Here is a 26,991-nt window from a genome sequence, read left to right on the forward strand (position 1 = left end):
TTCAGGCTCGCCTCAGTGACCACGCCTTCGATCTCCACATCAGAGGCTGGAATGTACACCCTATATTCCAGTGTGAAAAACTGGGAAACAGCAATTTCATTGGTCTGTTTCAGGTTAGCGACGGTCACACGAAGTTTGTTGTGCCTAACCTTCGTTATTTCGGTCACGGCAGAGAATCGCTTTGTCAGATCATCAGATATCTGAACAACATTCAAGGGTTTGTTTTTGGGCTGAAAATAGACAACCCATGGGCCAGTCGAGTCATTCGGGTAGGCCCGCAATCTGGAGCTTTTCTCAGCCTGCCCATTGTCAGACTGAGACGACGAACCAGGGATGACATCATCATTTTTCTGAGATGAATGGTCATCCATGTCGTCTTCTGACAAAACATCCATTTTGTTCAACTAGTGGGAGCGCAAAACGCTCTCCCACTGAACGCAAAGACACAATACACAGAAAACACTACAAACACAGAAATACAAAATGAAAATTTAACTAATGGGGGAGGAAAAGAAACAAGAAAAAAACAAAAACTTATCTGATAATCCTATACTACTACCACCGAGCGTTATATGTGTAGGCGTTTACACAGATGGCTGGAAGAGACGCGCTGCGTGGATGATCTTCGTTGTGGTGCACTTGATCGAGGCTCGGTACTCAGCGCACACAGGCGCACGATGATTGATGAACGATGTAGATGTAGAAACGGGTGCTCACACTCGATGATGATGATACGTAAGCGGGTATGCGTGAGCGCGTATGCGTGACCACGCAACGATGATGCCCAAATTGGTTTGCGAATTACCAATAGCACGGATTAATCGTTCCGAAAATGACACTTTCTACTACAAAAAAACTCACTTTTCGATCAATTTATCGGGAACTATGCCAGGAGTCACTTAGTGAGAAAAAAACTGATAATTTATATCAAGCGAATACCGAGAAAACTTCCAAAACAACGGAGCGCGAAACAAGTCGACCGTACTTCTTGCTAGGACGCAGTGAGATGAAGAAACAACTTTGTTGAAGACAGTATCACGGTTCATGTTAGTATTGAGAAGATATTAATTATTTTACTTATATATGCATTTTGCTCGTATATTGCAACAAAATAAAAGTTCATATTTTCCACGGGCCAACGTCCAGGCTCGTGTCTTTTGGTGCGATAACCACTCTCTGAATGTTTCAGCTTTTTTTGACGTTGAACTTTGTGCTTTTGGTTGTAATTTTCAAATACGAAATGGTCATATACATTTAAATCCGAAATAACTGGATTCATGATGCAATCTTCAGCAAAGTTGTTACTCATTAATTGAGGTACAAGTTTTGAAAATCTTATTCAAATCGAGAAAAAGGAAACTTTTCTATGATCGATAGAGTGTAGGAGTGTCATTTTTTCATATATTGTATCAAAATTCCCCATACAAAATTTAAATAAAAGCGCCAGCTCATCCTACAACCAAATGAGCTAAAAATTTCATCAGCTCATCATGACAGAAGCCTAAGCAAAGAACGAGCTTCCAACATTCTGGAAACAAAATCTTCAATTTCCTACTGCTAAGTGTAGGAATTGAATCACTCTCTCCCCTATCGCCGCATATATTTGTCTTTGTCGAGTAGAGGTTACAAACAATACGCTCTGTGTTCAGAAGTATTCTAATATGCTCGAAAAACAAAATACTACGGAGGTCAACTCGAAACGTGTGTGAAATGTGACATCCAACTACAAACCAACACTTCTCATCAAATGCCTGCCCCCTCGATGTTAAAAGGTGAATGATGAATGGCACCGATCGAACTACAAGGTCAGTCTGGTTCAATTGAAATGTTAATCGACTCAACCAATTCCATTCAGCAAACACCGGTATAGTCGCGTATCATACCTTCCCCCCAACCGAGAGCGGGAACTTTTATTAACTGGAAAACAATTACCACATTCTTCCATCGCCACACACACACACAAACACACACACACACACACAAACACACACACAGAGCCATGAACCGTACTCAACTTCTATCAAAACAAATACCGAACAGAACCATTCTCTCCCAGAAGCGAAAATGAATCAATTAGCATCGGTTCAACGCTTCAGCAGCAACTCACCATCGCAACAACTCGTACGAAACAATTATCCCTCGCTAGCCCTATGTCTCGATGTACCTCCTGGCTACTTTAGTGGGCTTGCTGGGCCAACTTCATGGCCTTGCCGGAAAAAGTTTCTCACGGGTGAAAGTCTGCCTTCCCCACCTCCGTCCCCATTGTCTACTCAACCCATGTATCAGCATGTCAGGTGCGGCCAAGTCCTCACCTTTCGCTTTGATTCACCTTCGATCCCGCTTACCCTTCCACCACCCTCCGGTGTCGTGTCGTGCCGTGCCGTGCCGGGGGAAGATAGTATTACACATCTTGAAGCCATAAAACTTTGCTATCTCGGCGCTATGCTAGGCACACCCTTTCCGAAGTGCACGGGCACATACACATCCACACACACACATACACACCATCACCTATAATTACTATTACAGCGCATCACGACGGCCGAGGACGGAAGGAACCCTTCCTCCGTAGTTAGTAAGTTGCTCCGAACAATTTCTCATTAAGATATTTCACTTTTATGGTTTTGTTTAAAAGTTTAGCATTAAGTCGAAAATTAGTTTTCACATCGTTGCTGCACTGTTGAATATGTTGCTCATGTGAAGAAACACGAGAATTAGAACACTACTGGTGTTTTGTCTCCGGGGTGGGGCGGGCCGTTCGTGTAACCACCAAACTCAGTTTCTGCGGTTGCTGTTATGACTGTTGCCGAGGTGCATACCTTTAAATTTGATGACGCTTTGCACTTCAGTGAAAAGGATCCTTCGGTAGCAATTTGACAGAAGGTGTTGTTTGGCAAATACAATAAACTGGTGCCGACAATAGGGTTTACTCTTTCTTTTCTAGTTGCTAAAAACTTGCTCTCGAGAATTCACACTGAGATCCTGTTATGTTAATTTAATGATAGATCGTCAGCAGAAAGAGGGCATACTTCACGCATGACTGATTTGAATGAGTTTACAGTGAGTTTTCCGCGAGAAGCGCGAGAGATGTCGTTACTGATGTCCTATTTTTTAAGGCCCAATGTTTTCAAGAAAAACTTGCTCAAAGAGCTACGTCTGTTTGTCTGTGTTTTCAGTCCTCAGACCAACTTTTGTAACACGAGTCAGTGCTGATATTTTTCATTGTCATTAACAAACTGTCGCACGATATTAAGAGAAAAAAAATCCACATTGTCACGAATAGACTTGATCCTCAAAAAAACCTTCGTCAAAATCTCATTCATTTTTCCGTCTATGACAACGGTTCACCGGATAACAAAAACTGTAATTTCGTGCATTCCGTGTCACATTATTGTTATCCAAGCAGTTCAGAACGTAGATGCTTGTTCACTTTAACGGCTCCATATAATTGGGGTCTCATAGCCTAGTTAGTAAAGGCACGGTATAACCAAGCCGAAGGGGCGGGTTCGATTTCGATTTCCGGTCCGGTCTATGGAATCTTTCGAGTTGGAAATTTGCTCGACTTCCCTGGGCATAGAGTATCATTGTGCATGCCACACAATATACAAATTCATGCATTGGTATTGGCATCGAAAGCTCTCAATTAATAAATGTGGGAGTGCATTTAGTTGAACACTAGGTTGAGAGCACGCAATAAGCTAATATGCACTGAGCAATAAGCTTGAAATGCGAATAAGAAGAAGATGTAATTGTTTTGCTCAAGTCAATAAATTTCACTGACAACTGACATGGTTTGCCTTGACGATGACTGTTAGCTCAAATGAGTGACAAAAGCACTTCTGGGGGCGAAACTCTACGGCACTCATTGCTGGTTCTGATCAGACTCAACGGTAACACTCCACTGGATCCAGGCACTTCCATCGGAAATAGAGCGTCTGAAATTCAACAACTAACACACGGCCATAACTGAAATCATGTGAAAGGAATCGACAATCTAGCGGACCTCGTTTCACGTGGGATGGTTCCTTAGGAATTTGTCGCTAATACTGGCTTTCAAAAGAGGAAGAAAATTGGCCTAAACGTCAGTTCGCATCGTGCTCTGTTGCCGTGCGGATGCATTTGCTTTTGCTAAAGGAAGTGTTTCTAAAGCTACATCAAATTTAAACCGCACTTTACAGTGTTAAATATTATCTGCAAATGTTCTACAGTGTACTATTCTTATTCCTCTTCGATATTTGTTTGCACCCTACGCGAGGTAATACTGCTTGTATCATTCATCATCCGTAGCTTTCTCCACAACTCGAAGCCGCAGAACCGGTACGAGAGACGTGATGGACTCGTCACCACAGCGGAACTACGTAAAGCAACAGAAAAACTCGTAAGAATTGCATAGGAAAAGCGCTTCGCCCCAGATTTTGCAAATATAACTCGTGATGGAGTGAGCAAGCTACGATGACCATAAATACGCTTTTTACGCGCAGTTACCTAGAACGGGAATACGACAGCTGCCCAATCCATGACGTCAACATCGTTATCGGAGATCTTAACGCTCAGGTCGGCCAGGAGGAGGAATTCAGACCGGTTATAGGAAAGTTCAGCGCTCACCAGCTAACGAGCGCCTACGGCCTTAGACTCATCGACTTTGTCGCCTCTAAGAACATGGCCATACGTAGTACCTACTTCCAGCATAGCCTCCCATATCGGTACACCTGGAGATCACCGCAGCAGACAGAATCGCAAATAGACCACTTTTTGATCGTCGGAAGGCACTTCTCGAACATTATCGACGTCAGGACCTATCGCGGCGCAAACATAGATTTGGACCACTACCTTCTAATGGTTAAGATGCACCAAAAACTTTCCGTTGCCAACAACATTCGGTACCGACGCCCGCCACGGTACAGTCTGGAGAGACTGAAGCTGCCCGAAGTCGCAACTGATTACGCGCAATGCCTCAACGCATCGTTGCCGGATGAAGAGCTCACTGAAGCCCCTCTTGAGGGCCATTGGGTTTGTGGAGCGGAATAGACGGAACGATTGGTTCGACGAGGAGTGTCAGACGGTTTTGGACGAGAAGAACGCAGCGTGGCGAGGATGCTACACCAAGGAACCCGTCAAAATGTGGAGCGATACAAACAGAAGCAAAGACAGCAAAACCCTCTTTTCTGGGATAAGAAGCGCCGCCTGGAAGAGCTGGAGTGCGAAGAAATGCAGCAGCTGTATCGTTCTCACGAAAAGCGCAAGTTTTGCGAGAAACTTAACGCATCCCTCAAAGGCTGTGTGCCGCGAGCCGAAATGTGTCGGAATAAGGAAGGGGGTATCTTGATGGACGAACGTGAGGTGATTGAAAGGTGGAAACAGCTCTACGATGAACATCTGAATGGCGCAGAGGCAGAGGACCAAGGCAGCAGGAGGAATGACTTCGTCGGTACAACGGATGAGGGGGACATGCCAGCTCCCACGATAGGTGAAGTTAAGGATGCTATCCAACAGCTAAAGGACAACAAAGCAGCTGGTGAAGATGGTATCGGAGCGGAACTTATTAAAATCGGCCCGGATAAGTTGGCCACTTGTCTACACCGACTGATAGTCAGGATCTGGGATACAGAACAGATACCGAAAGGGGTGGAAGGAGGGAGTAATATGCCCAATATATAGAAAAGGCGACAAGCTAGAATGTGAGAACTATCGAGCAATCACTATTCTCAACGCGGCCTACAAAGTGCTTTCCCAGATCATCTTTCGCTGTCTATCGCCGCTAGCAAGCAGATTTGTGGGAAGTTATCAAGCCGGTTTTGTGGACGGGCGATCGACAACAAACCAAATCTTTACGTTGGGACAGATCCTCCAAAAGTGTCGTCAATATCAAGTCCCTACGCACCACCTATTCATCGATTTCCAGGCCACTTATGATACTATTGACCGTGAAGAGCTATGGACGATTATGGACAAATCTTCGTAACACGTGCTTCTTCGTATACAAGCTCGGGGTGTTGGTCTATTCGGTTGTTGACATGCGGGACTTCGATATCTTCTCGTTCGGCGGTTGCCGACTGGTTGCTTCATTCAGTTGTATACGGGAATGGCTTCTTGCACTCGCGGTGGATGGTTAATTGATGATAGGGCGACGGACCTCAGACGTAGCAGATGTTTTGGTTGATGTACCTCAGAACGAAATTGATGTAGTATGCAATAGATTGACGGTGTAAAACCGGAACAACACACCTTCGGAACTAGATATGGGCAGCCTGACGGAAATCCTTCTAGAAGCTTGAAGCGTTTGAAGTGAGTGTTCACTCGGTCGTCGGATGTTTGACGAGGTCAGCTATCAATTTACAGTGCCAGATGCCATCGTATACACCGTGCCAATGAAGCCAGTCTCGGGTTACCATCTATGTCACAGTCGCAGCTGGTCAAGAACAAACAGAAGTATCAGTTCGGTAATGTTAGTTAGTATACGGGACGACACAATAGCGTCGCTGCGTTGAGCATGCTACATCTCGTCCCGATGCTAATGTTGTCCCGCAAACGAGTCCATTTCGTGTGAGGGTAGAGTCCGGAAAGGTAGCCGGTCATCCAACGCTTCCAGGTGCGTCAGGATACAGGCGATTCTTTGGCAGTTCGGCATACGAAGGCTCTGGTATGGAAACCAGCGGACGATGAACCAGAAAGTGACCGGGAGTGAGCATTTCCAGGTCTTCTGGTTCGGAAGTCAACGGCATCATCGGTCGGGAGTTTAAACAGCTTTCAATTTGTGTCAGGATTGTTTTGAGATCATCCTTGTGGAGAACGGTGGTTCCGATTGTCGCTTTGAAGTGCTTTCTAAAGGACTTGACTGCGGCCGCTCAAAGGCCGTCGAAATTGGCAGAGCGTGGGGATGAATTTGAAGAAAATTCCTTCTTCAGCAAAGTGAGCGGTGACAGCGTGTTTATGTTGTTGTGGGCGGAATTGCTCGTAGAGCTCCGCTAACGCCCTTGAGAAGCCCAGGTAGTTCTTTGCATTATCGGATTCGATCACTGCTGGTCTGACATACGAATTTTGCAACGTAACACTTGACAAGAGCCGATTTTCGCATAGCGTGTCGATAGAAGAGCGGGCCACATAAATCGACACCAGTGTTGAGAAATGGAAATGCTGGAGTGAGCGTTCGGCATGATCTGTTCGGTTACAGTGGGTTTGCAACGGAAACAATCGTGCACTACTTTCCGCGCCAGGTTGCGTACTCGTAGTTGCCAGAATTTCTCACGGACACTCGCTATCAGCAGCTGCGGTTCAGCATGTAACAGCTTGTGATGGTAGGAGGTCATGATGAGCTCAGTTAGTGGATGATGCGTGGCGAGAATAATCGGATGCTGCCGATCTTCTGAAACAGGCGCGTTTCGAAGCCGGCCACCTATGTGCAGGATCCCGTCGACGATGATTGGATGCAAGGATTTTAGTTTCGAATTTGACTTGACTTGTCTGCTAGTGCGAAGTGCTTGGAGGTCAACTTGGAACGATTCGGATTCTGCTGTACGGACAAGAGTGTTGGTTGATTGATGAAGTTCTGATGCGTCGATAAATCCAGTGCGTCTATTCTGCCGGTTCGCACGCTTACAGTTGTGGATAAACCTTCGAAGATGTGCCCCTTGATGAACTAATGCTGGAAACGACGATCATAGACGGATGGTTGGGTTAGGCGGCTGACTTTGTACTGGAAGAGCAATCGATCGTTCCTCAAGATCTTCAATAAGAAAATCGTCGTGGGATGTACGTATGTGCGGCGACCAGAATCTGAAGGATTGTTGAAGCCAGGGAGGTCGTGCCACCAGAGGTCGGTTTCCACCAGTTGAGTAGGCAGCATTCCTCGAGAAATAATATCTGCGGGGTTTTCTAATCCAGAAACATGCCCCCAAACTCCATGCTTTGTTAGGTGCTGAATTTCGGAGATCCTGTTGGCTACAAATGTCTTCCAGCGTGAAGGAGTCGCTGCCAACCAATGTAGCACAAATCCAGACGAAGAATTTGACATTCAATATTAGACATTGTTGTACCTTCTGGAAGAGATGGCTCAGTAGCAATGCACCGGAGAGTTCAAGGCGTGGAAGGCTAACTTTCTTGTGCTTCTTACAATTTCCCAGAGGAACAACCTTCGACGTAGAGGTGAGGAGATGAACAGAGCTTTCCCCACTGGATGATACTGCACGTAAATAAATACAGGCTTCGTACGCCCGTAACGAAGTGTAACTGCAACCGTGCACTTCGAGAATGATAGGTTCGGAAATCGATATGACCCGCCGTGCAGACAGTGATGTTGAAGTTCTTCTTCTAACAGTTCGTCCCAGGTCTGTTTATTTTCCCAAAGCTCTTGTATAAAGCCCTTGGCGAGTACGATGACAGGGCCTACGAGTTCGACACGTTTGGTGATGACACCCTCTTCATTCCATATCGGTACGTGGAAACCGAGTTCGTCAGAGGCTTGTGTCCACTTGCGACTTAGGGTTTTAACCGATGAGGTGAGGTGGAATCAAAGTCAAAAACGGAACGTTCGTCGTGGAGTTCAGCTGGGATACTTTCCAAAATTTCTGGGGAATTTGACGACCATTTACGGAGGCTGAAACCAACTGATTGCAACAACTCAAGGAGCTAACGCAAATGTTTCCATTCCTTCGAACAGAAGTCGATTATGGTGGATCCTTCTTCCATCGTCCAATGCAACGAGTGACTCCAGTGAAATGTTATATTGCCATCTTCGTATGACTTGTAACCAAGGCTGTTTACGTTGAATGTGTAGCAGATTTATCGAGCAAGTCGTTTATCGTCGCCTTGCGGCGCTTTGTTGCCCGACAAGGAAAGCCACAGTTGATCGAGTGCGACAATGCTCTGAGCTTTAGAGTCGACAAGCGAGCGTTACCCGCGCAGGAGAAATTAACTAATGAATACCTCATTCTGACCTGATACCAACATTTGGTATTGACCAGCATGACATAAGAGATAAAATACCAAAGAACAATTCCAAAAAACTACATGCAAAATACTTTGCAAATACCAAAAATTGATATTTGGATACCAAACGAATTGTTAACGAATCGTGAAATTGTGAAAATATTTTTAAACTCAGATCGTAGCAAAGCTCGTCTCATTCAGCTCTTTGTAGCAACTTCCAGTGAAAGTGAACAGTTGGTTCGCCGAGACGTTGACAATTGAGTCCGTGGATTTCTTCGACGTTGGAGGAAAGTGCATGGGCAGACCAAATTCTTTTCAACTCAGAAAACATGGCTGGATACAGTTTACTTGGTGAGTAGCAATGTACATATTCCGAACTTTATTGTGGTTCCGGTGGTACTACACAAGGCACTTGTTGATTCTTAACTGCGATTACTATTATTCTTATTCAAAGTTCCATGCAACTAAAACATTTATTTAGGAAAAAAGGACACATTTAATCCTTGGGAACCAGTATTCTGCATCTTCTTCACAAAAATATGGATGGACTATGAATTTGACACAGGTTCATAAAAATAGTTCATTAGATTAAAAAAATCGTATCCGAAATTAATTATTTTAACACAATTTAAGAATTTATTTTACCAACACATCACATTTTTTAGAGTTGCTTCCATGCGAAGATTTTTTGTAACACCCTTGACTATCAGTTGGAGGATGAGCCCCTACTTTGTATAGTTATGCTGAGGTATTAAAGTTATGGAGAGGTGTATATGTAGACTGATGAAAAATTTGAAACCTTTCATCTACAAAGCTCAAACGGTTCTATATCGGGTCCTGAGGAACCTCTTGAAATTTGAAATCGTTTGGTTCAAAACTGACTGAGCACAAACCATTTGAAGTTTGTGTGGGAATTACTATGAGAAAAGCAAACTTTTTATTCATTGCTTTCTATCGAAGACACTATATCAAGAAGACCGGAAATCCTGTTCCTATAAATCTATGATCTGATAGAAAGGTCGATAGCTGTTCTTGTAGGAAATTTTCTCAGCTACAAATTTGGTGGAGGTCGTTTTTACATGTGACCAAATGTGCCGCATATACAACCTACCAACGTAATATACGTTTACTGGTATGTGCGGCGCATTAGGGCACAAAACATGGTTAGAGCCCTGTATTTAGAGTGACGACATCTCATCCAATTGACAGGTCTTCTACTCGATTGGCAAGACGTTTTCCATGCAATTAATAGACTATCGATTGATTTAATTTGACATGTCACTCTTCTTACAGGTATTCTAGTAATGGTGAATAACTTTTGACAAAGAAGTCCAATCGATTTGCGGCCTTCTACAAAGTTATTTTGCATAGTTTACGTAATCTAAATCCAAGATATGTTCAATATTGAGCAAGATTTGACTTTTTGACATGGAAATGATCAAATTCATTCCGTTTCCCATACATTTTTACATACAAATTTTAATAATTTCCCGCAGATCCAGATCGCAACCATATTCGTTCAGGACCTCAATACACATTGAAAAATCATAGATATGACCCACCCTAATATATGTGCACTTCTCAAAGAGAGTATCATCTCTCCTCTATGCAAAATTAAGTGAGAAAAAAAAAAACAAATCAGGCAAATAAGGCTAATACTATTTTTATTAATATCTAATTTCTAACATTTGTTATCTGCAAATTAATATAATAAACAAGCCGTGCATCGCCTTCTAAGCTGCACAACATCCAACACACTCCACACCAATCTTCGAACGCAACGCTGGCACTATCTTCCTTACCGCAAACATCCCGTGGTACTAAACGTCGTCTATTTGATAACCTCTCCAAGAGAACGAAAGATGAACGAAGTCGGATTTTGGCCAGGAAGGAACCTTTGGACAAATTACTCAGATCAGCGGAAAAAGCTGCTCGCCAAAACGCATGTTACTCTATGGCTAAGTTGCTGCTCAACCTACGAGAAGGTGGTGAGCAATGTGCAGCTGAGTGCTTGAAATCGATCAACACTGCCCGCAATATAGAAAAACCAGGCACTGAAGCGTCTTTGATGCTTAAAACAAGACTCGGATTGAGCAAAAGTAAATACGAAGGCATTGAGCACTTCACAAAAGGCGTCTTTGGCATCAAGGTGCTCTTACCTTGGAAGGATATTGTGGAGCATCGGAACAACATCATTCCTCGTACATCAATCCCGACCTGGCAAAATGGATACCTTATGTGCACGGTAACCTTACGGGATATGTTTTTTTGTGATGTTTCTCGCATCACAGAAACAGCTGAAGTGGAGCATAAATTGACCGCCCGTATGGAAAGTACTCCAAATAACATTGATAATTGTACACTCTATATGTCCGCTGGAGTTGATTCTGCTACGGGCTTTAGTCATTACATTCAACAGAACAATTTACGCAAGGACGATTCTCTGCTTACCGAACATTCGATGTCCTTGATGCTGGTTGCTGAAAATGGGGAAATTTTTTGTATTAATCCAAACCCTCAATCCGACACGTTTTGTAGGGTGAAGTCGATGAGATGGCAGAAGGAAACTGACAACGTAACTCGCGACATATTTGAACGCTTCTGCGCTGAAGTGGATGAGATAAATAGTAATCCCATCGTTGTGGTCAGTAAACTGGTGATTAACTTGCGTATCAGCTATTTTTGCGATGGTGGACGGTAAGGCAGCTAATGCCATAGTTATGAACCGGAATACCCATGCTTGTCCTCTTTGCGTGTATGCTGATTCTCGTGTTGGACCATCTCTGTTCCATGCCAGACTTAATACAGTTGAGTGGATGATTCGGGTTTCAGCCCAAAAGCAAACCAATAGCAGTCTCTGTCAGGCTCATCCTATTGTTAAGCAAAAAGCTCGGGAAATAGCAGACCAACTTGAGAACGCATTTAAGTTGAGCGTCAATCGACCAAAAATTGGTGGCAGCGGTAGCAGCAACAACGGCAGCATGGCGTGACGTCTTCTAGCGGATCCAGTAAAGTTCTCCGAAATACTCGGTATCTCGGAAGAACTGGCCAATCATGTGCGACTAATTAGCAGTTTGGCGGTTTCTTCAAAGCAGCTCGATGCTGAAAAAGTAAAGGAGCTGTACAACAAAATGGAGGAACTAATCATGACAGAATTTCTTGAAACGACTGCCTCCATCCCCGTACACAAGTACAAACATCTACCGGATCTCATCAACAAACTGGTAAAGCTTCATTATTAAATATATCTCTAATATCTGGGGCCCTATTAGGCGATTTGTTTGGAATGATTTCATAATACTTAACAAGAATTTATCTTTTCAATAGCCATACCCTTTGAGTTTTGTAGATGAGCAGTCTGGAGAGAGGTGCCATAAGAGGTATAAGCATGCGCGACCATTTCTTGCTCGAAAAACTTCGCCGGAAGACAACATTCTGGATATGATGCGGCTGTCTTTGGCATGGTCAGATCCGAAAATGTCACATCTGGAAGCACATTCCAAATGCTCAACCAGAAATCGATCTGCCGAGGAGGATTTCTCTAAGCAGCTGGCATTTTATAATATCGATACTAAAGCGGCCGTTGATTGTGCCGACGGCAATTTAATGGATTCTGATGGAAGCGATGCATCATCGCGGAGTAAAGCGAACTATGGTACTCGATGTACGATTAAATATATATATTTTTTAAAGGTCCGAAAGGACCTAAATCTGTGTTTAATTATTGAGGAAACATTCTAATAATTTTATTAGCTTTTATTTGTAGAGCAAACACATCCCTTTAGGTTGTGTTACGAAGTGATAGAGTAGACAAAATGTTTTGATATTTTCCGATAAGATAATATTGGGATAAGATATCGGGTAATCACAGCATTCTCCGGACATGTCTACATAACTACAAAACAAGTGAGCGTTTTGATGAGGCCAATCTATAAAACTATAATAAAAATTTTGTTCATGTTTGAGGGGAATATTGGTTAAAATGGTGTTTTACAGAGGTAATCACCATTCGATTCCTTTGATAATTTTACCATAGTTCAATGCATGTAGGTTCAAAAATTATAATGCTATTTCAAATGTCCGCTTGATTTATTGCGCATTTGCCACAAAGTAGACTACGGCGCTCAAGCCAGTAAGAATAAAAGTTGACCATTGTGAATGTAAAACACCACTAAATTTTGCCATACGATATCATATTGACATTGATAGAATTTTATATATTTTTTTTCAAATTTTCTGATATGACCGAAAACAATTCTGAGGGTTTTTTTTCAGCGCAGGAGTCCTTTTTAGAGCGAAATTCACAATAATCTAGATTTTTTAATAAGAGGGAAGATCGGGCACAGCATACCATTTTCAGAATTCAGCCTTATAATAGACCATCACCATTCGATTTTCCGGACATTTTCACATAAGTGCAGTACAAGTTCGTGTAATATTAATGACGCTAATCTATAAAACCACATGATATATGAGTTTGTTCAAGTTTGAGGGGAATACAGGGTGAAATAGGGTTTTACAGTGGTCGTCACATAGTGAACTTCGCAGAATTTGATTCCTTGGATAATTGTACTATAGTTAAGTGCATAAAACTCAATATTTTGTCCGTAAAATTCTGCTTTCCGAGTGTTTAATCTTGTTTTTATAGACCAAGGGGAAATCGGGTAAAATGGACCACTTATTGACGTCTGATCAAAGTAAAATCAGCTCCATTCAACTCCCCAGCTTTTTTTACAAGGATAAAGTTCACGTTGGCTCAATCTAAGCGTGCCAAATTCAGTTTCTGTATGATAATTATTTTTTTCTTCCATAATTAGGGGTAAATCTGGCAAAACGGACCACTTCCCGAAGTCAACCATAAACGGGACCATCATCAATCGATTCTCCGATTTTTTTCACATAAGATAGGCTATTTTGCAAGACTCCTACCGTGCGCCGTCTAATTAAGTGGGATTTTGGGTCGATTTTTCCCCACTGTGCAATGGTCGGTTTGGTAGGAAGTAGCTTTAGGATAAGTCAGGAAGTTCTAAATTGTTGTTCGAACGGGTAAAGTGTAATTTGCTAATTAGTTAGTAAGTCGGAATAAACGCGAGTGAACATAGAAATAAACGTTTTCTTAAAAAGTGAGTGATGACAAATTGAACATAAGTCTATGACTAAAAAGTGTCAAAATATGAAAACTCCAGGTGATGATGGAATGATGACTTCCAGAGAGTACCGTGTCTTTCTTGGTAAAATTATTTACCATGGCACCAGTCCGCATCGTGCTCTCTTGCCGTGCGGATCTATTTGCTTTTTGCTTAAGGAAGTGTTACTACTACCTAACGCTACAACAAATTTAAACAGCACTTTTCAGTGCTCAACCTGTAAAAATTTTCTACCTTGTTCAACTCCTCTTATTCCTCTTCGATCCTTGTTTGGACCCTACCCGAGGTAATCCTTCTTGGATATCGATTTGGAAAATTCCTCTTCGATCCTTCAGATTCTTATAGTAATCTGCTTGGAAGTCGATTTGGATAAAAATTTACTGCCGCCATGGCGCCTAAACGCAAAAGAAAGGGGCAAACTCTTGACCCCCCTTCTGATGAAATTAATTTGAGTAATCAATTTGATTTGCTCACGGATGATGAGAATGATCCATCATCCAAGAAAAATTCTAGTAAACTTTCCCGGCTTAATGCCAAGAAAGAAAAGATTCCCCCTATTGTGATAACCACTACCGATTTCCATGCTCTTCGCATGGAACTTTTGAATTTCGTGAAAGTTAAGTTTTCACTACAAATTGGACGTCGGGGTGAATACCGTGTATTGGCTGAAACCTTGGACGGATTTAAATGTCTTCTCAAGTATCTTACTGAGAAGAAGCACAAATTTTTTACTTACGACACCAAAACTGAACGGGTGTTCAAGGTTGTCATGAAAGGACTGCCCAGTGGTGAATCCCTGGATCAGATCAAAGATGAACTGGCAAAATTACTTGGAGTTGTGCCACTCCAAGTAATCAAAATGAAAATGAAATCCCGTCCTGGCGATTCGCGCAACGGGATTTCTAATGATTTTTATTTAGTTCACTTCAAGTCTAGTGAACTAAACAACCTTAAGGCCTTAGAAAAAGCTAGCCTTATGCTCCATGTCCGAGTGAAGTGGGAACACTTCAGGAAGACTGGAGGAAATTTCCAAAACCTCACACAGTGCCGTAAGTGCCAGGGATGGGGTCACGGAACTAAAAATTGCTACATGCCAGCTAAATGCATGAATTGTGGTGATTCCTCTCACGCAAATGACGACTGTCCTGTGAAGGAAGATCCTAAGAAATTTAAATGTTCAAATTGTGGTGAAAACCACAAATCCAATTTTTGGGAATGTAAGACTCGCAAAGCGATCCTACAATCTCGTTCTAACCGACAGGTAATAAACGCTCCACGTTTCCGACCAGGTACAAATTCCTCTGCTGTTAACAACGGTCAGCGAGGAACAAATTCTACATTCGTACCCGTAGGTACAAATATCACCCCTGCTTCAAATGTTTCATCTGTACCTACTCCCCTCGCTGCTAACAATGTTCAGCGAGTTAATGGAGCTACCTATGCTGCTATTGCAGCGGGTAGAAATCAAAAAACTAACCAACGTTCTAACGGAAATTTTGACAATTTTGACTTAGGAAGCATTACTGCCCCTAAAATGGAATTTTTACAGAATTCATTAATTGACATGATTTCTGATATGCTTAAATCTAACTCCATGTTTGATGCTATTCAAACTGGAGTAAAATTTGCTAATAATATTGTCATGACTTTAAAATTCAGTAATGGATTTTAAAGCATTAAACATTTTAAATTGGAACGCTCGATCTCTTAAAGATAATGAAGACGAGCTATTTAATTTTTTGAGAGTTCATAACGTGCATATTGCCGTTATAACTGAAACGTTCCTTAAACCTGACCATAAGGTTAAGAAGGACGCAAATTACTTGATTTATAGAAATGATCGTCTTGATGGACCCTGTGGTGGCGTTGCCATCATTATTCATAGACGAATCAAGCATAAAATTCTTTCTTCATTTGAAACCAAAGTTTTTGAAACTTTGGGAGTTTCTGTTGAAACAAAATTTGGACAACTTACGTTTATAGCTGCCTATTTGCCATTCCAATGCGTAGGCCAGCAAAAGAATTTTCTCAAGGGTGACCTCCAGAAACTTACCCGTCATAGGTCTAAATTCTTCATTATTGGTGATTTTAATGCAAAACACCGCTCATGGAATAATGCTCAAAGCAATTCCAATGGTAATATTCTGTTTGATGATTGTTCTGCAGGTTATTACACTATTCAATATCCAAACAGTCCAACATGCTTTTCTTCTGCAAGAAATCCCTCAACTATTGATTTGGTCTTAACTGATTCATGTCAACTTTGTAGCCAATTGGTTACCCATGCTGACTTCGGTTCTGATCACCTTCCAGTAACTTTTGAAATATCTTAAGAAATAATTTCTAATCCCAACAGCTCTACTTTCAATTACCATAGAGCTGATTGGGAGCAATATCGAACATTTATGGAATATAACTTCGATCCAAACATTCCTTTGCAAACCAAAGATGAAATTAATTATGCTCTTGAATCTCTGACTACTTCTATAGTTGAAGCAAGAGCTGCCTCAGTACCAAAATGCGAGGTTAAATTCGATTCAATTATAATAGACGATGATCTTCAGCTCTTGATCCGTCTTAAAAATGTCCGTAGGAGACAATTTCAAAGAACACGCGATCCTGCCATGAAAGTTATCTGGCGGGATTTGCAAAAACAAATTAAAAAGCGATTCTCTGCCCTGAGGAACAAAACTTTTGAAAATAATGTTTCTAAATTAGACCCGAGTTCCAAACCCTTTTGGAAACTCACAAAAATTTTGAAAAAACCTCAAAAGCCAATTCCAGCGCTTAAAGAAGGTGGTAAAATTTTGATCACAAATTTGGAAAAAGCTCAGAAACTTGCTAAGCAATTCGAGAGTTCCCATAATTTCAGTTTGGGTCTTTCTAGTCCTATTGAGAATCAGGTTGCTCGGGATTTTCGGAATATTTTCTCTCGGGAAAATATTTTTGATGATTCCTGGGGGACTGATTTGGACGAAGTAAGGTCTATAACTAAAAAATTTCAAAATATGAAAGCTCCAGGTGATGATGGAATTTTCTATATCCTCATCAAAAAACTGACAGAGAGTACCTTGTCTTTCTTGGTAAAATTATTTAACAGATGTTTCCATTTGGCATACTTTCCTGATAAATGGAAAAATGCAAAAGTTGTGCCAATTTTGAAGCCGGATAAAAATCCAGCTGAAGCTTCTAGCTACCGTCCAATAAGTTTGCTTTCTTCAATAAGTAAACTTTTTGAAAAGATAATTTTAAATAGAATGATGCTTCACATCAATACGAACTCAATTTTTGCAGATGAGCAGTTTGGATTTCGCCATGGGCATTCAACTACTCATCAACTCTTAAGAGTTACCAATTTAATTCGTTCAAACAAATCTGAAGGCCACTCAACTGGAGTTGCTCTTCTAGACATAGAAAAAGCATTCGACAGTGTTTGGCATGAAGGTTTGATTGCTAAATTGAAAAAGTTTAATTTTCCACTTTACATTATGAAATTAGTTCAAAATTATTTAACTGACAGAACTCTGCAGGTAAATTATCAAAATTCCAAATCTAATCGACTACCTGTTAGAGCAGGAGTTCCTCAGGGTAGCATTCTTGGGCCTATATTGTATAACATTTTCACTTCGGACCTCCCTGATTTGCCTCAGGGTTGCCACAAATCTTTGTTCGCTGATGACACAGGCATTTCCGCTAAAGGAAGAAGTCTTCGTGTTATTTGCAGCAGACTGCAGAAAAGTTTAGATATTTTCTCTTCTTATTTACAAAAATGGAAGATTTCTCCCAACGCTTCCAAAACTCAACTTATAATATTTCCACATAAGCCTAGAGCTTCGTTTTTGAAACCTAGTAGTAGTCACATAGTCACTATGAACGGAGTTCCAATTTCCTGGTTAAACCAAGTGAAATATCTTGGATTAATACTTGACCATAAATTAACTTTTAAAGATCACATTGAGGGCATTCAAGCCAAATGCAACAAATATATAAAATGTTTGTATCCTCTTATAAACAGGAAATCCAAACTTTGCCTGACCAATAAACTTTTAATATTTAAACAAGTTTTTAGACCGGCCATGCTTTACGCTGTGCCAATATGGTCTTGTTGTTGCACTACCAGGAAAAAAGCACTTCAAAGGATTCAGAACAAAATTCTGAAGATGGTTTTGAAGTGGCCTCCCTGGTACAGTACTACCGAAGTACATAGAATTTCGAATGTTGAGACTTTAGCACAAATGTCCAACAAAATAATTAATAATTTCCGGCAAAAATCGTTACAATCCTCAATTGCAACGATTAATTCCCTTTATACTTAGATAAGATTTAGTTTTAGTTATTTAGTTTTAAGCTATCAATTGTTATACTGACATGCAGGTTTAAAAAACCTGTTTAAAATACTGAATTGCCAAGACAGGAACAATGTAAAAACACTTAGATATATATCATAACAATTAAGGCTGGTAAGTTACTGTAGTAACTGGAGCACCTAGGTTAAAAATGAAATGTAATTTATTTTGAATTTGGAACAAATAAAGAGTTAAAAAAAAAAAAAAATTTACCATGGCATACTTTCCTGATAAATGGAAAAATGCAAAAGTTGTTCCAATTTTGAAGTCGGATAAAAATTCAGCTGAAGCTTCTAGCTACCATACAATAAGTTTGGACAAGTTTTTCATCAATAAGTAAATTTTGTGAAAAGATAATTTTGAATAGAACGATGCTTCACATCAATCAATTTTCTAGCAGTTTGGTTTTCGCCATGGGCATTCAAGTACTCATCAACTCTTAAAAGTCATTTAATTCGATCGGAAAAATCTGAAGGCTGCTCTTCTAGAAATAGAAAAAGCATTCGACAGTGTTTGGCATGAAGGTTTGATTGCTAAATTGAAAAGTTTAATTTTCCACTCTATATTACGAAATTAGTTCAAAATTATTTAACTCACAGAACTATGGAGGTAAATTATCAAAATTCAAAATGTAATTGACTACCTCTTAGAGCTGAAGTTCTTCACGGTAGCATTCAGATTGTGTGGAAGTTCATCAGAATTTACATAACACCAAGGATACAAAAAAAAATGAAACCCCCAATTTTCATATATTTCCTCACACCGAGCACCCCAGGACTTACCTTTCCCAACGTGAACAATCATGACCACATTCAACATCGCGAATGGAAATTCCATCACTAAAATCGTCAACCGTTTTCCCTTTCTGATTGCCTGCATACCAAAAGAGTCATTGTCATCGCCATCATCATCATCGTCATCGCCATCCCTGTGCTTCCTGGAACGAACGACCATCGCAATCAAAACAATTCCCCATTCCCATTTCCCGGTCGGGGGCTAACTTCCACTCCACCGAGTGGACGAGAGAAAAGCCACGGCTGGGGAGAGTATGGGCGCGCCTCAGGTGTCGAGTTTTCCGGGAGAGTGCCTCCCCTCCGCTCGCAACACGGAAAAAGGCAACAGGAAAAGAGCGAACCGGTTCCATAACCGGCAGGCTCTCTCAAGGAACCGGTTCGATCCCGAGGATGGTTCGTCGTGGTTCCACTCCAGCCCCCTCACGGTCGGAGTGGCGGAGATCTCGGTTCGGGGCCGTCCGTTCGTGTCTCTCGTGGCGCAGTGTAAACCGATGGATAGATGTCAGTAGTGTTTTGAATTCCGCCGAGGAAACAATGTAACGGGAACCGTATCGACGACGTTCGGGCGCGCGTGTGATTTTTTCTCCCAAGCTGCACCGCATTGTAGAAAAGGATAGGACAGGCCCTGCCTTGCGTCCACCGCTTTAGGGGTGTGGATTGCGTGACAGCAAGGGTGAAGGGGGTTTCCCCGAAAAAAAAGTTGGGGTGGCATTTCTGCGAGGACAGTGGAATTTTGTGACGATTCACGCTACTGCAGCTGCACAAACAGTGCTGCACTAAATCCGGTGCATGGAGGGATTTTTGTGACGGGATTTGCTTGAGGTTGCATTTTTTCGGGACCGGAAAGGAATTTCCCACGGTTTTGGTGAGCGGCAATGAGATTACTGCGTGGGCCGTTGATGGCATTGTGTGTGTGTGTTCGTGGTAGTGTATCGTCGGAGTGCTCGCGAAAATAAAAGTTTACGCTGTAATAACATATCTCCCGTGGGAAAAAGCGCGTCATGTGATTCTGGCACGGGGATGGAAGTCGCGTGGTGAAGCTTCACGTGCCAAGAGGTTTGGAACCGAAAAAAAGGTGTCATTAATCATAAGCCTAGATTAAAATAAACACGGCAGTCAACGGTCGTCGGCGTGGGTGATCCCGGGTGCAAATGTGTGTGCCCGTATGTTTAATGAACGAGCATAGGATTACACCGACTTACATAATACATCGGGTGAACCGAGTCGAATAAACCTGCTCAACGGTGATAATTGGATAAAAAGAGTGTTGTTTTACGCGATTCGAACGAAACAACTCCCCCTTCGAGGGGCATTCCATTCGAGTTTCCCCGAAAGCAATTCCAAGTGATGCGTATCGCTCGTGTCGTCATCACAAACGGACGACGAAAAAAATAGAGAGGTGAATAGAGTGAAGTGAAATCCAGGAAATTACAAAAGCCATAATCCATTTCCGTTTAGTGAGCCACGTCGAGAAAGTGGGTGAGAGTGTTTATTGTGTCCACCACCATCAGTGCAGTGTGTTTGATGGGTGAAACAACAATCAAGGATCCGATCGAATGTAGGTGTAGTGCTAGAGCAAACAAATTTCCACGCCCCACGGTCGACAATTAAAAATTGTGACGATAAATCACAGGCGTGAAACCAGCGGAAGGACGACGACGACGACGACTAGGACGGCGTCGGTCATCAGGAATTGCTGCGTGTTTACTGAAATGATTCGGTGAGTGATGGTGTTTATTTTTCCACATCGTCAATTTTGAAACGCGAAATATGAAAGCCTCATCCCCTGCCTTCAACCTATTCACACCATATTTCAGGTGATGAGTGGATGACGGCGGGAGACGGCTTTTATGTGAGTTTGAAACACCATCGTCATCATTCACCCAATGGGGATGAAAGCTGATTAAAGGCGTGGAACAAAATGTTAAATAAGCGATCATAAAAATACGACGGAACAGGATCGGGGCTGCTCCTTTTTCGGATTTAATGGAATTAATGTCATCGGGTAAAGGTGAATGGGGCGCTGGGAATTGCTGCGAGAGGGGGTCGTGTTTAATTGCTTTTAAAGTAGATCACGCTGGAGGGACTGTTTGAATTCGGCAATGACCTGTTATTGAAAATGGTTTAATTTTATATTATCGTTCAATTGATGTTTACACAGCCCCCGGATTGACGTTCATTGATGCTCTAAATGGGTTTTCGACATTATAATTCAACCGTCTGCTTCGGAGGGCGGGATTTTCAGTGCGTCATCGTATCTAGGTAGGATGCATGATTTTATAAGTTACTTTTTTTTACATTTCCTGGTGTTGCTCAAAATTAACCATCATTGTTAACCCAACACAAACGTTTTTCGTGACATAGTTTATCCCTTTGGAAAAGATGATGTTGGCTACTGGCTTCTTTTCTATATATTAAAATTAAAGGCAGCTCCAGGCATGCTGAAAATGAGGGGGAGGGTGGCAATTCAAATGGAAGCGATCCGTATGATTAAAATACATTATTACATTTTTACCTAGCTCGGAATATGTTTTAAATTTCAGAACTCCAAAAATGTGAATGAGATAGAGTATCGAGATTTCTTTGGGGAAAAAATAATCTTTTTATTTATTTATTTATGTCGTCAATCAATCGTAGACCAATTACAATGAGTGCTTATTAACTATGTCTTAAATATTATTGCCTGGTTAACCTTGAAAATAATGCTTTTTTTTTAGTGTTATTTTATTCATTGTAACATCAATTGATTGGGAATATGCGTAGTAGCAGGATATAATTCTATTCAAAGGCCAATTTTTAGCATAGTCTGTTCTTTAATTGTTAATGTAAAACAAATTCCTAATCCTGAGAGAGCGAGTTGGAGCATAAAAAAATATATTTTCTAAAATTTCCAGAACATTAACTCTTTGAGCAATAACATCATTTATAAATGTTTCCATGGCGAAGTCTCTTCGTGGAAATACGAAGAGACTTCGCCATGGAAACATTTATAAATGATGTTATTGCTCAAAGAGTTAATGTTCTGTCTAAATTTATTAACAAACTTATGAGGAAGTGGTAATCTCGTCCAACCTAATTTAAGAAGGGCAAACAACAAAAACTATGTTTGAACAGACTCAATGTGGTTTATATATGTATCTTGATACGGAGCCCACGCTACGCTACAGTATTCAAGAAGAGGTCTCACATAGGCCACATACAATGTTTTAATAGTGTAAGGATCATTGAAGTGCAGACTAAATCTTTTGATAAACCCTGACATGTTACTTGCTCTATATATAATGTTATTGTAGTGATCAACAAATGATAACTTAGCGTCGAGATTTTTTTTTAAACTTTATTTGTTCCAAATTCAAAATAAATTACATTTCATTTTAACCTAGGTGCTCCAGTTACTACAGTAACTTAACAGCCTTAATTGTTATGATATATAGCTAAGTGTTTTTACATTGTTCCTGTCTTGGCAATTCAGTATTTTAAACAGGTTTTTTAAACCTGCATGTCAGTATAACAATTGATATCTTAAAACTAAAAACTAAAACTAAATCTTATCTAAGTATAAAGGGAATTAATCGTTGCAATTGAGAATTGCAACGATTTTTGCCTGAAATTATTAATTATTTTGTTGGACATTTGTTCTAAGGTCTCAACATTCGAAATTCTATGTACTTCGGTAGTACTGTACCAGGGAGGCAACTTCAAAATCATCTTCAGAACTTTGTTCTGAATCCTTTGAAGTGCTTTTTTCCTGGTAGTGCAACAACAAGACCATATTGGCACAGCGTAAAACATGGCCAGTCTAAAAACTTGTTTAAATATTAAAAGTTAATTCGTCAGGCAAAGTTTGGATTTCCTGTTTATAAGAGGAAACAAACATTTTATATATTTGTTACATTTGGCTTGAATGCCCTCAATGTGATCTTTAAAAGTTAATTTTTTAATTGGTCAAGTATTAATCCAAGATATTTCACTTGGTTTGCCCAGTGACTATGTGACTACTACTAGGTTTCAAAAACGAAGCTCTAGGCTTATGTGGAAATATTATAAGTTGAGTTTTGGAAGCGTTGGGAGAAATCTTCCATTATTGTAAATAAGAAGAGAAAACATCTGAACTTTTCTGCAGTCTGCTGCAAATAACACGAAGACTTCTTCCTTTAGTGGAAATGCCTGTCATCAGCGAACAAAGATTTGTGGCAACCCTGAGGCAAATCAGGGAGGTCCGAAGTGAAGATGTTATACAATATAGGCCCAAGAATGCTACCCTGAGGAACTCCTGCACTAACAGGTAGTCGATTGGATTTGGAATATTGGTAATTTACCTGCAGAGTTCTGTCAGTTAAATAATTCTGAACTAATTTCATAATGTAAAGTAGAAAATTAAACTATTTTCAATTTAGCAATCAAACCTTCATGCCTAACACTGTCGAATGCTTTTTCTATGTCTAGAAGAGCAACTCCAGTTGAGTGGCCTTCAGATTTGTTTGAACGAATTAAATTGGTAACTCTTAAGAGTTGATGAGTAGTTGAATGCCCATGGCGAAATCCAAACTGCTCATCTGCAAAAATTGAGTTCGTATTGATGTGAAGCATCATTCTATTCAAAATTATCTTTTCAAAAGTTTACTTATTGAAGAAAGCAAACTTATTGGGCGGTAGCTAGAAGCTTCAGCTGGATTTTTATCCGGCTTCAAAATTGGAACAACTTTTGCATTTTTCCATTTATCAGGAAAGTATGCCAAATGGAAACATCTGTTAAATAATTTTATCAATAAAGACAAGGTACTCTCTGGGAGTTTTTTTTTTGATGAGGATATAGAAAATTCCATCATCACCTGGAGCTTTCATATTTTGAAACTTTTTAGTTATAGACCTTACTTCGTCCAAATCAGTCCCCCAGGAATCATCAAAAATATTTTCCCGAGAGAAAATATTCAGAAAATCCCGAGCAACCTGATTCTCAATAGGACTAGTAAGACCCAAACTGAAATTATGGGAACTCTTGAATTGCTTGGCAAGTTTCTGAGCTTTTTTTCCGAATTTGTGATCAAAATTTTACCACCTTCTTTAAGCGCTGGAATAGGCTTTTGAGGTTTTTATATAATTTTTGTGAGTTTTCAAAAGGGTTTGGAACTCGGGTCTAATTTAGAAACATTATTTTCAAAAGTTTTGTTCCTCAGGGCATAGAATCATTTTTTAATTTGTTTTTGCAAATCCCGGCAGATAACTTTCATGACAGGATCGCGTGTTCTTTGATATTGTCTCCTACGGACATTTTTAAGACGGATCAAGAGTTGAAGATCGTCGTCTATTATAATTAAATCGAATTTAACCTCGCATTTTGGTACTGAGGCAGCTCTTGCTTCAACTATAGAAGTAGTAAGAGATTCAAGAGCATAATTAATTTCATCTTTGGTTTGCAAAGGAATGTTTGGATCGAAGCTATATTCCATAAATGTTCGATATTGCTCCCAATCAGCTCTATGGTAATTGAAAGAAGAGCTGTTGGGACTACAAATTATTTCTTGGGATATTTCAAAAGTTACTGGAAGGTGATCAGAACCGAAGTCAGCATGGGTAACCAATTGGCTACAAAGTTGACATGAATCAGTTAAGACCAAATCAATAGTGGAGGGATTTCTTGCAGAAGAAAAGCATGTTGGGCTGTTTGGATATTGAATAGTGTAATAACCTGCAGAACAAACATCAAACAGAATATTACCATTGGAATTGCTTTGAACATTATTCCATGAGCGGTGTTTTGCATTAAAATCACCAATAATGAAGAATTTAGACCTATGACGGGTAAGTTTCTGAAGGTCACCCTTGAGAAAATTCTTTTGCTGGCCTACGAATTGGAATGGCAAAAAGGCAGCTATTAACGTAAGTTGTCCAAATTTTGTTTCAACAGAACTCCCAAAGTTTCAAAAACTTTGGTTTCAAATGAAGAAAGAATTTTGTGTTTGATCCGTCTATGAACAATGATGGCAACGCCACCACAAGGTCCATCAAGACGATATTTTCTATAAATCAAATAATTTGCGTCCTTCTTAACCTTATGGTCAGGTTTAAGGAACGTTTCAGTTATAACGACAATATGCACGTTATGAACTCTCAAAAAGTTAAATAGCTGGTCTTCAATATCTTTAAGAGATCGAGCATTCCAATTTACAATATTTAATGCTTTAAAATCCATTACTGAATTTTAAAGTCATGACAATATTGTTTGCAAATTTTACTCCAGTTTGAATAGCATCAAACATGGAATTAGATTAGCATATCTGAAATCATGTCAATTAATGATTTCTGTAAAAAATTCCATTTTAGGGGCAGTAATGCTTCCTAAGTCAAAATTGTCAAAATTTCCGTTAGAACGTTGGTTAGTATTTTGATTTGTACCCGGTGCAATAGCAGCATAGGTAGCTCCATCAACTCGCTGAACATTGTTAGCAGCGAGGGGAGTAGGTACAGATGAAAAATTTGAAGCAGGGGTGATGTTTGTACCTGCGGGTACGAATGTAGAATTTGTTCCTCGCTGACCGTTGTTAACAGCAGAGGAATTTGTACCTGGTCGGAAACGTTGAGCGTTTCCTACCTGTCGCTTAGAACGAGATTGTAGGATCGCTTTGCGAGTCTTACATTCCCAAAAATTGGATTTGTGGTTTTCACCACAATTTGAACATTTAAATTTCTTAGGATCTTCCTTCACAGGACAGTCCTCCTTTGCGTGAGAGGAATCACCACAATTCATGCATTTAGCTGGCATGTAGCAATTTTTAGTTCCGTGAGCTCATCCCTGGCACTTACGGCACTGAGTGAGGTTTTGGAAATTTTCTTCAGTCTTCCTGAAGTGTTTCCACTTCACTCGGACATGAAGCATAAGGCTAGCTTTTTCTAAGGCCTTAAGGTTGTTTAGTTCACTAGACTTGAAGTGAACTAAATAAAAATCATTAGAAAACCCGTTGCGCGAATCGCCAGGACGGGATTTCATTTTCATTTTGAATACTTGGAGTGGCACAACTCCAAGTAATTTTGCCAGTTCATCTTTGATGTGATCCAGGGATTCACCACTGGGCAGTCCTTTCATGACAACCTTAAACACACGTTCAGTTTTGGTGTCGTAAGTAAAAAATGTGTGCTTCTTCTCAGTAAGATACTTGAGAAGACATTTAAATCCGTCCAAGGTTTCAGCCCATACACGGCATTCACCCCGACGTCCAATTTGTAGTGAAAACTTAATTTTCACGAAATTAAAAAGTTCCATGCGAAGAGCATGGAAATCGGAAGTGGTTATCACAATGGGGGGAATCTTTTCCTTCTTGGCATTAAGCCGGGAAAGTTTACTAGAATTTTTCTTGGATGATGGATCATTCTCATCATCCTCGAGGAAATCAAATTGATTACTCAAATTAATTTCATCAGAAGGGGGGTCAAGAGTTTGCCCCTTTCTTTTATGTATAGGCGCCATGGCGGCAGTAAATTTTTATCCAAATCGACTTCCAAGCAGATTACTATAAGAATCTGAAGGATTGAAGAGGAATTTTCCAAATCGATATCCAAGAAGGATTACCTCGGGCAGGGTCCAAATAAGAGTTGAACAAGGTAGACAAATTTTACAGGTTGAGCATTGAAAAGTGCTGTTTAAATTTGTTGTAGCTTTAGGTAGTAGTAACACTTCCTTCAGCAAAAAGCAAATAGATCCGCACGGCAAGAGAGCACGATGCGGACTGAGCGTCGAGAATAATGCCTAAGTCCCTTACTTGATTACACCTTTCAACTGTT

The 26,991-nt window shown here is 40.6% G+C and overlaps 1 protein-coding gene across 1 annotated transcript in view; it reads left to right on the plus strand.

The window, feature by feature from the left end:
- The first annotated feature begins 19,763 nt into the window (after positions 1–19,763).
- side-VI (sidestep VI) overlaps positions 19,764–26,991 on the plus strand; it is a 1,063,375-nt gene continuing 1,056,147 nt past the window's right edge. The window contains exon 1 of the mRNA XM_065225644.1: positions 19,764–20,932. The gene's annotated coding sequence lies outside the window, so the exon portion shown is untranslated. The remainder of the gene's footprint in view (positions 20,933–26,991) is intronic.

This window comes from Ochlerotatus camptorhynchus, unplaced genomic scaffold, assembly GCF_037179485.1.
Source record: "Ochlerotatus camptorhynchus isolate MF236.1 unplaced genomic scaffold, CSIRO-AGI_Acam_v1.1 ptg000232l, whole genome shotgun sequence".
NCBI classification, from domain to species: Eukaryota; Metazoa; Arthropoda; class Insecta; order Diptera; family Culicidae; genus Ochlerotatus; species Ochlerotatus camptorhynchus.